This window comes from Castanea sativa, chromosome 8, assembly GCF_040712315.1.
Source record: "Castanea sativa cultivar Marrone di Chiusa Pesio chromosome 8, ASM4071231v1".
NCBI classification, from domain to species: Eukaryota; Viridiplantae; Streptophyta; class Magnoliopsida; order Fagales; family Fagaceae; genus Castanea; species Castanea sativa.
In genome coordinates, this window is record NC_134020.1 from 39,906,211 (window position 1) to 39,917,749 (window position 11,539).

The 11,539-nt window shown below is 31.6% G+C and overlaps 2 pseudogenes; one reads left to right on the top strand and one right to left on the bottom strand.

The window, feature by feature from the left end:
* The first annotated feature begins 2,700 nt into the window (after positions 1-2,700).
* On the top strand, positions 2,701-6,958 carry LOC142606315 (protein NUCLEAR FUSION DEFECTIVE 4-like; annotated as a pseudogene).
* A 663-nt stretch (positions 6,959-7,621) lies between these two features.
* LOC142606316 (BURP domain-containing protein 6-like) lies at positions 7,622-10,882 on the bottom strand (annotated as a pseudogene).
* Between the last annotated feature and the right edge of the window lie 657 nt (positions 10,883-11,539).

An 11,539-nucleotide genomic window follows, 5' to 3' on the forward strand; every position in this document is an offset into this window, starting at 1 on the left:
TAACGTATAAAAGATGAGTTCAAAAATCAAATGGTAAATTACATCCGATTGGCATGAAATTGGCATGCATATTAAGAACATTTAGAAAATGTGATCTAACAGTTGGATTTTCAAAATATGAATTCAACAATAAGTTATTTCTTGGTGTAACATTTTTTAGAGTTACATCAAGTGTAACTTGAACTCAGCCCTATATTTCTTAATTCGATGTGAATTTTGACAAATCTACCTTTAGATTACATTATCTTCATATATTTTTCATGCTTATAAATTTTAAAGGTGATCAAAGATTAATAGTCATCAATCAATTGTTTAAATTCAAGTTTTTGTAGTTTAAAATAACGCATAAAAGATGAGTTTTAAGATCAAATGGTAAATTACATCCGATTGACATGAAAATTGGCATACATGTTAAGGACATATAGAAAATATAATCCAACGGTTGGATTTTCAAAATATGAATTAAACAATAACTTATTGGTTGGTGTAACATTTTTTAGAGTTACATTAAGTGTAACTTGAATCCAATCCTATATTTTTAATTCAATGTGAATTTTGATAAATCTACCGTTAGATTACATTATTTTCATATCTTTTTTATGCTTGCAAAATTTCAAGGTGATCAAAGAGTAATAGTCATCAATCGATTGTTTAAATTCAAGTTTTTGTAGTTTAAAATAACGCATAAAATATGAGTTTTAAGATCAAATGGTAAATTACATCCGATTGGCATAAAAATTGGCATGCATGTTAAGGACCTATAGAAAATGTGATCCAACAGTTGGAGTTTCAAAATATGAATTAAACAATAACTTATTGGTTGGTGTAACATTTTTTAGAGTTACATTAAGTGTAACTTGAATCCAATCCTATATTTCTTAATTCAATGTGAATTTTGACAAATCTACCGTTAGATTACATTATCTTCATATATTTTTCATGCTTGCAAAATTTCAAGGTGATCAAAGATTAATAGTCATTAATCAATTGTTTAAATTCAAGTTTTTGTAGTTTAAAATAACGTATAAAAGATGAGTTCAAAAATCAAATGGTAAATTACATCCGATTGGTATGAAAATTGGTATGAATGTTAAGAACATCTAGAAAATGTGATCCAATGGTTGGATTTTCAAAATATGAATTCAACAATAAGTTATTTCTTGGTGTAACATTTTTTAAAATTACATCAAGCGTAACTTGAACCCAACCTTTTATTTCTTAATTCGATGTGAATTTTGACAAATCTACTGTTAAATTACATTATCTTCATATATTTTTCATGCCTACAAAATTTTAAGGTGATCAAAGATTAATAGCCATGTCATCAATCAATTGTTTAAATTCAAGTTTTTGTAGTTTAAACTAATGCATAAAAGATGAGTTTAAAGATCAAATGGGAAATTACATCCGATTGGCATGAAAATTGGCTGGCATGAAAATTGGCATGCATGTTAAGAACATATAGAAAATGTGATCCAACGGTTAGATTTTCAAAATATGAATTCAACGATAAGTTATTAGATGGTGTAATATTTTTTAGAGTTACATCAAGTGTAACTTGAACCCAACCCTATCAACCATATCATATATATATACATAAGTTTAGGATGTAATAGAGAGATGTAATAGACATTTTTTGCCTTGGTAATATTTTCTTGTCATTCTATTCCATTTATACGCACTTATTGAGTAACCATATTTTGTATGTAGGATGTTCCTTTGGCCGAACATTCTCCAGCTTTGCCAAAATCGTCAGCCGCATCCTATCAACCAAGCAGCTTATAAGTTTTATCTTGGTGTTTGAGGACTTTTTTGTGAACAAAGAACTATGGAAGAACAACCGCATTTTTTGCAAGTGTTGAAGGATATTTTTTAAATACTTTGGAACTTTGATTATAGTATTAGCTTAATTTGAACGGTTGTTTTACTCAAAAGACCACATCTTTTTTTGTTAATTTTATGATGGTGGTTATAGACAATGTTATGTATTTGATAATATATTTCTATGGTAATATTACGTTAGTTTGGAGACATTTGTGGTGTTGTTAATTAATTACATTTGTGGTATTATGTTAGTAGAGCTGAAACTATTATAAGTTCTTTGTAACAGGTCTGAACAATATATTTGATGCAAAACAGGTTCTTTGTAACAGGTTGAACAATAATATATTCGATGTAAACAGTGGTTTCAAAGCTTAATAGAAAAATTAAAAAAAGAACCTATAGCGGCGGTCAAAAAGCGCCGCAATAGGTTCACATTTTATGTATTAAATGAAACCCTATAGCGGCACTTATAGCCCGCCGCTAAAGGTGAACACAATAGCGGCGGTCACGACCCACCGCTAAAAGTCATCTGAAACGAATTCGAACGTTGTATAGCGGTGGTTTTATGCCCACCGCAATAGACCAAAATCACCACTAAAAGGCGTATCTACAGTGCCGGTTTTTTGTACTGCCGCAATAGAGATACTGCGTCGCGACAAGGCTGGCAGGTAGAACTGCCGCAATAGCCCCCACTGCAATAGGTGAAATGTACCTATAGCAGCGGTTTTTGGGGCTTTAGCGGCGGTTTTGGCCCACCGCAGTAGGCCAGTTTTTTTTGTAGTGTCAATTCCCAAATGTTTTGTTGTCATCCTAACACTTAATTTGGCAAGTAATTGATTGACGATCCAACAACTCTATTATCCTAACTTATGCAATATGTCGAAGACAATATTTCTTTCATGGAGCCTGGTGGTAGTTATTATTTGGCTTCAATTGGTGAGTGGAACAAACTCGAACTGCTTACTCATCCCAACTTAAATGATTGCTCTCTCTATCCCAAGTTCAACTCAACAACATTGTTTTTGCTTCTGATGCTGGAAAAGTCTTGTGTATTCTTTCTGGGATGGCTGCTAAACGTTTGCCCCTTTGGCTTGAGCTTGTTATTGGTTCGATTCTCGGGTTGATTGGTTATGGTTTGCAATATCTTGCGATAACATTCCATATTACGTATTTCTATTGTCCTTCTCGTCAATCTCACTCACTTTTATCGCAGGCAATAGCATTTGTTGGATCAACACGGTCTGTTATGTTGCTATCATAGACAACTTTCAGTCTCATTGCCAAGTTTTAGTAGGGATAATAACTAGCTACCAAGGATTAAGCGCAAAGATGTTCACAGATATTGTCCACGCTGTTATGTCATCTGCACCCGGTATAACAGCTCAAGTCTATCTTTTATTGAACTCTATCTTACCTATGGTGGTGTGTATTATAACTGCCGGAGTGCTAGCTCTAAAAATTGATGCTGGAAAATTTAGAAGCATGAGAGTTGAGTTCTTTTCAATGTTTGTGATAACAACATTGACTGGACTCTATTCAGTGATAAGTAGTAGTTTATCAATTAAGATATTGCCTTTGGTTAATGTCGTTGTCACTGGACTATTCCTGTTAGCCCCACTAATTGTCATTACAATTGTAGAGAAAGTCACAGAAAAATTTGCAGGAAAATGGGATAAAAAAACAGAAAAAGAATTGTGTGCAGAAAAGATTAAGAGTGATGTAGGCAAAATGGAGGAAGGAGTGAAAGAGAGGGAGGATGACCAAAAAGCTCCTAAGGTTGGTGTTAAAGAAGAGATTGGATGCATTTTGATGCTACAAAGAATGGATTTTTGGTTATACTTTTTGTGTATTTTTTGGGCGCATCTCTCGGCCTGGTATTTTTGAACAACTTGGGACAAATAACTGAATCTCGATCGTGGGTACTCAGGAACTGCTTTGGTCTCTTTGAGTTCTTCATATAAATTCTTTGGACCTCTCATTTCATCCTTGGTTGATTACTTTTCAAGGTGACTCTCTTACGCTTTCTTCTTTTCTCTCTCTTAATTGAGTAATGCTAAGATCACAACTTTTGCTATTACTTGCTCATGTGGCAAGTCGTGAATAGTGGAGTAAAAGTGGTAGATTTATAACTTTACCACTCATGACTTACCACGTGAATAAGTTACGGTAAAAGTTGCGGTCTTAATATTTTCTCTTTTAACTATTATATGGGACATCATAACTATTGAATAATATCATATTTTGGGGTTAACAATAGCACACGATCTAGATCCACTTGAGTTTTTGAGTAATTTTATACTTAAGATCGAGTTCTTAAAATTTTGAACATTTGTTATATATAATATAAATGTCAAGATTGTGTCACGTGACATTCCCCTTGTTAACAATATGAAGTTTCTCCTGCCAAACTTCATCTCTCTAGAAGGTTCCCTTCGTCATCCTCTACATGAGTCAATCTCTTCTCCCTCTAGACATTGACAAAAAAAGAATTTTTCGAACATAATTGTTAATTTCTAATTCGTTTATGAGCTTTTACATACCCATTTTTGATTATTTGTTTGTTTTCTTGGGTGTGGAGATTGTTGGGAAGAGCTTCTATTTTTTTGATTTCCATGAGTGGCTATTGAAAAATATTTATTTTGGCTAGAAAAAATACGATGGTAAAAAAGCTATGGAATTTGAGGATTTAAAAAAAAGACGAAAATGCAAAGTGTACCATTTAAGTTTGACTAAAATTCATTTCAGTTATCTAACTTTACTTTTGTTTAATTAACGATCTATTTGTTTTGATGGAAAATCTTATGTAAATATAGTTTTTCATATTTTTCAATATTTGGTAACTTGAAAACCTTGTTTTTCCTTTTTTTTTTTTGGGGTATATCTAAGAAAATTAGTCAAAAGAAAATTATCTTTGGTGAACAGAAAAAAGAATGATTTATTTTTAAAGATTGTTTTTCATTTTTTTTTGGGGAAAACAACTCTATTACACAACAAGTACAATAAGAGAAGTTAGAATGTGTTTTTCCAACTCATTTAAAGTTGCTACGAAATATAGGAAAATGTAATAGTTTTATAGAAAATTACTTTTTGGAAAATAACTTATTTTCTAAAAAACATTTTCTTTTAAAAAATAGAGCACAATTGAGTTCTCTAACTTTCAAAGCTATTTACTTCAAGCGTTTTGTCTAATTTCATTAAAAAATTACCGTTAAATATTCAATTAACTAATGAATAAAGAATTTTTGAAAAATAATTCTTACAAAAAAATTCTATAAAATATTTTTATTAATTATAGAATTTTTCCATGTGAAGATAATATTTTTAAGGGAAATTTTTTAACAAAATTAGATAGAAGGTTTGAATTAAATAAATTTAAATTTTAGAGGATTCAATTAAATAAAAGTAGAGTTATAAGATTGAAATTAATTTCAATCAAATTTAAAAGTTGCAATTTACATTTTAGAAAAAAAAAATTGCCTTCAAAGATTACATGTTTATGCTCTATTTTAATATTCATTACTTTGAAAACACACAAGGTACGTACAATTTTTTTCTTTGCTATCTTATAATATAACAAGGATTGCGTTTTTTTTTTTCAATTTTTTTTTATAGTAAGATAGAATTTTGAAGTCCACACTTTTAAAGCAATAGCATTCGCACCGGTGTAAACCATATCATCATGGAGAGAGAGAAGCAAAAGAAGGGGATGATTTTTTTGTTTTTTTTGCAGAAGTTGTTAACTATGTTTGGTCTAGCCGCCTAGGTGTTTTAATTTTTTTTTTTTTTTTATAAAAACTATTATTTAGGAATTTTGTTAGTGGAATTATTATGTGTCAAAATCTAGAAAAATTTATTATAAATTAAATGGTCAGGAAGAAATTCTGAAACCTATTATATATTTTTTCTGAATCAAACCTACTTTTGATAGCAATGATCATGTCATCAGCATACCCAACATAGCTGATCCTCCTTTCTTTTTTCATAAAGGAAAAATTGATTTGCAAATCAAGTTGATGCAGATTTGAATTCATTTACACGAACAAAAAATAAAAAACATTAATACAAGACAACAAAATTTAACATGTTTTAGCCAACTCCAAGTTTACGTTCATGTGTAACTTCAATCAAATTCAATATATCATCAATATGAATCACAACTGCTTTCAAGCAAACTCCACAAACCAAACTAACAAATTCATATTCTCACACAAACAACACTCATAAGCATCACAAATATAAACAAAACCTCTCACAAACACAAACTAACTCACAAGCTTCACATATAGACTCACAATCTCAAAGCCCAATATATCATTAACTATCTCACACAAAAATAGACATACACTCAAACTAATTTTCAATGAAACTCATTCCTTCCCTTTTCTCTACTTCCTTCTCCTCTCCATCCATCCAAACACTATGCTGTAGTTTAATGTAGAGTGGTTGCAAATAAGTAATTTACACTTAATCCCAAAATGCAAATATATTTATTTTCTTTTGGTACTGATGTATTTATAAAAATTATGTTTCTTACAAAAACTTTCGGTTTGATATATGTTCGAATATTTTAGCAGACATATAATTTCAAGACAAGCATTAGTAGAAGCATTAGGGCCTGTTTGGATGGAGGGGAGAAGGAGGAGGAGTGGAGAGGAGTAGAGTAGAGTAGGCTGAAAACAGGTTAATTTTGAGCAAAATCTATTCTACTCTACTCTACTCTCGTTCCCTTTCTTTCAATCCAAACAGACCATTAATGACTCCAATGGCAATATCTTTCTTCTTACTTCTTAGCAGTGACAGCATCTCCCTATTTATCAGTACTGCTGTTATTGGAACATGTACTGGGGCAATTACTTCCATTGCGGTATCCATCACCGCCGAGTTGTTTGCAACAAAGAATTTCTCTGTAAATCATAATGTGGTGGTTGCAAATATTCCATTAGGATCCCTCATTTTTGGAAATTTGGCTGCTTTTGTTTATCATAAGGCAGGAAATGGAGATGGAAAATGTATGGGAATGGAATGCTACATAAGCACTTTCATCATATGGGGTTCTCTTTGTTCTCTTGGTATTTTCATAGCTTTAGTCCTATATGCTCGTACACGAAAGATTTATTCGCAATTAGCTGCATAATTAAGTAGCTGCTGGTTGTGGTTGTAGTTTTGAACTACTTTTGTAATCTATCTCGATAGACTTTATTTGTGTAAATGAAAAGTTAATGGATGTTCGGGCATTGATTTATAAATTATTTTTAAAATTTTTTTATGGAAAAAGGAAAAAGTAACTAGCTTTAAAAGAAAAAAAAAAAGTTTTTTATATTTATTATTTCTCGTGAAAGTAATATTAAAATTTTCTAAAAATGGTTCATTAATAGATACCTTAAAAGCACCGGTTCCCCTTTTATGAATACTAGCTCTCTCTCTCTCTCTCTCTCTCCCCTAGTAATGTATATCGTTTTTTTTTCAATGCAAAATATTTGGGATGGTTGCTTACTGTTTCTAGAGTTTCGATTAAGACCAATTTTGGTGTGTGCTATCCTTAAACCTGTCTTAAAAAAAACTAAAGGATTAGCTCCCTTACAGGGCAACTGGACTAACATAATTTGGGCTTGCATTAAACTTGGGTTAATCACTTTAATGGAGTGAATTTTGTATTGGCTATACAATAACTAGTAAGTTCTCTGCACGTATCATAGATTTAAATCTGGTAATCAATCACTTAAAATAAAAAATTGGAGATAAGGTTAATTAGAGGGAGTGTTGTGCACTAGATATGACCTCAAATAACACACCTAAATTGACAATGCCAAGATTTAAATGCAATTAAAACTAATAGAAGCATTTAATTACAGGCATGCATAGTAGCAGGGAGGTTGTATACATGATGCTAAATATTATAGCATAATTTCCCCTTATTTAGTTATTTTTCCTCCTGCATGCAGGTATTATATAACACACACTAGAAATACAAGAAGCTTGATCTAGAGACTTTCTTCATACATCTGATTAGTAACCCAGAGAAGGGTATCACTAGCAAGAAAGTGGCATATAGGGACAGTTCCTGGCTTAACTTTGAGCACCTTAAAAGCGTTTGCAACTGATGCATCAGTGTGGCAAGCAGCTATTGCATTTACTTTTGTCCCATCAGAGGACACCAATGGAACCATGTAAGTTCCTGCGTCATGGATTTCATGGCAATAGAAAACAGCATACGCATAGTTTTGCTTGTGACACACAACCCCTTTGTTTGCATTAATCCTATGCACTCCTGTAATGCGATACTCTTGCTTCTTAGTTTCTTTTGGCACCTGGGTTGAAAGTACTTGAACATTTTTTCCCAACTTCGAAACGCTAAAATCTACTAATGATTCTAAGGATGTTGCACATACACCATCTTCTCCAGCAGTGCCTGGTGTCTCACACATCCTAATTGTGCTTTTTATTACCTTTGCTTCCACAGAATTTTCTTTTACAGAAAAGCGATTTAGAATTTCCGGTAACTTGTCACTTGAAAAGGGAATGGACTTTGCAACTTGATGAGGTAAGAAAGTTGCCCCATTTGCAGTATTGGTGAAGTGCAACTTCATTTTTTTTTCCCGGACGCAAATCAGTTTCAATGAAGAAAGTGGTGTCAACATTTTCCATGCCCTCAAGTTTTTCATTGCTCAAGCCATTAGGATGGGTGAAGAACCTCGTATCTGGAAAAGACCATAAGAAGTTGACTTATATTGTCAAATAATATTATTATTATTATTATTATTGATCATTAATGATCATTAATTGAACTAATTAATTGATCATTATTATTATTACTATTGATCATTAATTGGACTAATTGGGTTTAAGTATAAGGGCTTTTACTATCTCGTCTTTTGTTATTTCTCATATTTAAAACAACTTTATCAATTTAATTTACCAAATGGGAGCAACAACTTAAAGTACCTTATTATTGTATTTATCCAAAAAAAAAAAAAACTTTTTTTTTTTTGAGAAGAAGCCAAAAAACACTTTAAAAGAAAACCAAAACACTTTTTTATATTCTATTATTTTTAAAGTTATTTATCACAAAAGCTCTACAGTTGAAAATCTTCTTCCTATAACAATATCAACATATCCATAAAAAGAAAAAAGAAAAATCAACGTAGGCCCATGGACTCATGGAGTGCCTCTTTTATGAGGTCTTAATTTAACGTGTTAGGCATTGTATTAATCTAAAATTAAAGTTTGTCAATAAATTTGATCTTAACATTATTTAACACGCATGTTAGTGCACACAAGTTAATTTTTACTGTGTATTTGGATGAACTTTGCCGATTGTGTGTGTATGTGTTTCTCAAAAAAAAGATACTTAGTATTGTTAAGTCGTCCCACATCGGTAAGATGTGATATTGAGAAGAGATTTATCACTTGCTCCGCGACACTAACTGCCGCATGTAGTTTTGATGTTGGCGTGTGAGTGTATTCTCTTATCTCATCCCCTTTTCCCTATATATATATGACTCCAAATCTTCTGTCTCACTTTTCCTGCTCCACTCTATACTCTACTAATAAAAACTTGACACGTGTTCACCTAAAATTTGGTCTCATATATATATATATATATGTGTGTGTATGTGTTTCTCAAAAAACAAAAAAGAAAGTGTAGTAAAAACAAAATGGGCAACTTAAAAAAAAAAAAAAAGCCTAGCTTTTTGCGGCTTGCCAATAGCACTGTCCTTTTAAGTTTGAGAAGGGAGGATAAGAAAATAAATCTAAGAGTTGAAGATATTGAATAAAAGAAGAAGAGAAAAATGGAAGTCAGCAAACAAAAAAAGGTAGAAAGGTTATTATCGGCTCCAATTAGTTTCTTTAATGACCTATTTCCCTCCCTTTTATGTTTATGGTTTAGGCGAAAAGAAAAACAATGGAACTGAAAATTTTCCATGGCACATGATAGCAGAGAGAAAGAAAAAAAAAAACACACATTCCATTAAATTTGGTATAAAAAATGACATTGCCATGAAAGAAAACCAAACAATTTATAAATTGGTGTTGGAGTTTCACGTGTAATGGAATCCCACAAAGAATTAATAGATACAACAAAAATGTTTCTAATTACCAATACTGTTTCTAAAAAAAAAAAAAAGATAAAAAGAAGATTATAATTACCAATACTTATTAAAGTGTATAGCTGCAGGTAGGAAAATGTAAATTTAATTATTAAACAATTATTAACGCCTGGGCTCAAACTTCCCTTTTAATAAATGGAACTCAATGGTATTAGTTTTTTTTTTTTTTTTTTAAGAATTCTTATAGAGTTTGAATTTAAAAGCACCTACTTTAATACCATAATAAACTACTATTTGTCATAAAAACTTAAACTATTAAAAAAATCGAAAAATTTAATCATTATTCCAATCATTCATACAATATAATTGGATTTAACCCCATAGGTTTAAGTTCTTAAATTAATAATGTGTTCCAAAATATGCATTTAAACTTCACTCCATGAACTTCTCAAAATATTTCAACTAGTCAAAAGCCTTGTGATTCAACTAATATGTTTTAGTGTTTTTGATAGACATGTCTCAAAATATTTATTTAAACTTCACTCAAGGATATACTATATGGTTTAATAGCTAGAGCTGGCTGCCTGATTTTTTTTGTTGTTGTTGATTTCCTCATGATACGAAAGGAGTTTTTATTTTTTTGTAAAAGCCTATATAGAGCATCATAAGTTCAGTACGTACTATCTTGTGACTCAAAACAAAAAGAAACAATAATATCTAAAGCAATCTACCAATTAATCTCCTTCACATGATTGCAAATCTTCAGATCACTATGCATTTCAAAATCTTTTGAATGGTAATGGATTGAATCTTCTGCATTTTTTTAGAAAGTGATATATCTTTTCTTGTTCAATATTTTTTAGTTAAAAAAATCAAACATGTCCATTAATGCCCTAAATTTTCTTCTTTACCAATTACAGTTGGGGAAGTTAAAAGATATATATAGGGAAAGGAGTTTGGATTTGAATCTGACCATCAGAGCCCAAAGAGTCCTGAACAGCTTTCGGCATGGGAGTGTTTGGCAAAACTGAGTGCCAGTAGACCTTAGAAGGTAGAGAAGCATGGGTTCCTACCAGTGCAAGCTGCCACAAAATTAAACTGCCATGCATTAGCTTCTCTTACTGAGGATTGACAGTTGTATATAAATTGACACAGACACAAGAGAAAGAAAGCAAGCAAATGGAATGGACCACTATTCTTCCTAGGGCTCAAGTGAAAGCTTACACAAAAGAAGACTAAAACTGGAAGGATACTGGACTCCATTGAGGCAGCAGTTTATATTCTAGAAAGACATTAATATTCTTCTGAGGGCTCAATTGAAAGCTTGCATGGTGAGAATAGACGGAGTAGCCTTATATAAAGGCTTCCAAGGACAAAATGGTAATATGGTTCTTCCCTGTGTGACAAAAACGACCAATCTAAAAATAGGTTAATTTACATCTCATAAATGACTTAAGTGTGTATTCTTTATCCCTAATTGGTTTTATGTGAAATGACACACCAATGAGAGTCTCCTCCCCTTTTTTTTTTTTTTAATTTTTTTGGCTGTGTGAGTAATTATTTTTAGTAGAAGAAATGGTATTAGAGTAACATTTACGCTTTGTTTGGTTACAGCTGAGGTGAGGGAAGAGAAAGGAAAAAGAAAATCATTCTCTAGTTGTATTTGG